The following is a 2,504-nucleotide window of genomic DNA, read 5'->3' as shown; positions in this document are numbered from 1 at the left end:
ACTTTTCGCAAACAAACTTTTGTTATCTGTAGCAAAAAGCAAAAACAAAAAACTTAATTACGTAATTTTCACACTCCCCCTCCTACACCCCTCCCTCCCCCTATCCTCCCCCTTCCTCCTCTTCCTTTTCCTCTATAAATCTTTTGCGGTTGTCAACCGTTTTTTAAATTTTTTTTTTTTTTAAACGTTCGACATTTTATTCCTTCCATTCCTTTTCGTATCCCTTCGATTTCGACTATTTAAATAATAATAATAAATTATTTTTTTATTTATCTATAACGGTTTTTTTTGGGGCTAATCCATAAGTTTTTTTTTTTACAATAAACTATTATTAACCGCATTTAATTAAATAAATAAGTAGATATTATTGATTTTCAAGGTAATGAGAGAGAGAGAATTCAAAAAAAATTAATTAATTCAATATTAATAATAATAATAATAATAATAATAATAATAATAATAATAATAATAATAATAATAATATTAATATTAATAATAATAACGTTGTCAAAAACGAAAATTGAATTTTATTACCATAAATTACCGAAGGGAGGGTAAATTAAAAAAAACAAAAAAAATTCTACGTTTAAAAATGAAAATTTTTTCGTCCGATCAAAATGTTGCTTTTTTCTCTTTTTCTTTTTTTAAATCGTTTTTGGCGGTTTACTTAGCATACGCGTTTAAAAATAATTTTTTTTTTTTTTTTACTTTTCGTTGTGAGTGAGTACCTGCCCTTGTAACATTTATGCAATTCGTCCGTCCGTTTAAAAATTTTAAAAGCTTTTTTAACAACAACAATGTTTAAATAATAATAATAATAATAATAATAATAAACGTTATTATTTATAAATCGTCACCGCCTTTTAAATTAATTTTTTCAATTTCCGGTTTCCTTTTTTTCCCCTTTTTTAATCATGCGTAACGCAAACGACAAAAGGACATTTTTTATTTATTTTCGACTCCTGCGCCGAAGAATACCTGTCCGTTCGTCTGCAAACATACCTATAAATGTTTAGGTGACGATAATAATGATAATAATAATAATAATAATAATAATAATAATAATAATAATAATAATAATAATGATAATAATAATAATGATAATAATAATAATAATGAATAGAAAAAATTCAAGATCGTCGTTAAGTAAAAAAGGAAAAAAAAATAAAAAATTTAAAACGCGATAATAATAATTTTTTTTTTCTTTTAAATTCGCCATATTTATTACAGAAAACATTTATATTCGACGCGGAAAATAAATAATAATGATAATAGTAATAATAATAATAATTTATAAATGACCGTTAATAATTTTAATAATTTCGAGCAAAAATAAAAAAAAAAAATAATAGTGATCGTAATGATGTTTAAATTTCAATAATATGGAGGAAATTTTATCCTCCAAAATTTATTTAAACTTGTTTTTTTGATATTTTCACCTGCGAGTTCGCGTACCCGTAGATGATGATAATAATAATAATGATGATGATGATGATGATGATGGTCGAAAATATAAAAATAAAACGTTTTAAAATTATTTATAATATTGCAAACTTCATCGTGACCTCTTGGAATGTTTTTTTTTTTTTTTATTATTTCTTTCATTTTTCCAATTTTTTTTTTTTTTTCAATTAAAAATTTTATCGATTGCACGCACACACGCACACCCACGCACGCACACGATTACGCACACGATTCTGGAGAAGAATAAAAAGTGAAAATAAAAAAAAATAAAAAATAAAAATAAAAAAACGACACGAAATTTTTTTCTTTTTTCTTTTTTTTTTATTATCGATCTCCAACACTGTCGACATTATTATTTTTTTTTTATCATCATTATTATTATTCTTTAAATTATTAGTACGTGACGTTATGTAAACAAAAAATAAAAATCAATTTTATTACCGTGGTACTTTCTTCCTTAAAAAAAAAAAAAAATTATTAAATTTATAACGGTCGAGCAATATAAAAAGTTTTTAAAAAAAACGAAATCTGTTAAAATCATTTGTTAAATATCAACCGGTCATTAAATAATTATCGTACGTGTTTCAATGTGGTATTCAACATCTCGTAAAATAATGATAATAGTCGTATCGGTAGCAGAAGACAAAAAAACGTGCGTACGTACATCTAAGTGCCATTAGCCAAAAAAAGAAAAGAAAAAAAAAAACTTTGAAAGTGCAATTTGAGTGCGTGAGTACCTCTCGTACCTCGTAATATACAAAACGTGAAATAATTTTACCGCGAAAGAAAACAAATCTGCTAAATAATCGTCTGCTAGACAAAATTAGAACGAAAAAAAAAAAATTATTATTTAAATTCTGAATGTCTATCATTCCCCCCCCTCTCTCTCTCTCTCTCTGCGTCTCTATCCCTTTTTCTCTTTCTCTACATCCCATCTTTCCTCTCTTTGACTGCATCTTTATCCCATTTTCTCTTTCTCTGCAACTCCATCCCTGCCACTCTCTCTACCTCTCTCTCTCTCTCTTTTCACATTTTATAAT

Source organism: Pediculus humanus, genomic scaffold (genome assembly GCF_000006295.1).
Source record: "Pediculus humanus corporis 1103172108289 genomic scaffold, whole genome shotgun sequence".
NCBI lineage: Eukaryota > Metazoa > Arthropoda > Insecta > Psocodea > Pediculidae > Pediculus > Pediculus humanus.
This window is presented reverse-complemented; position numbering follows the sequence as displayed.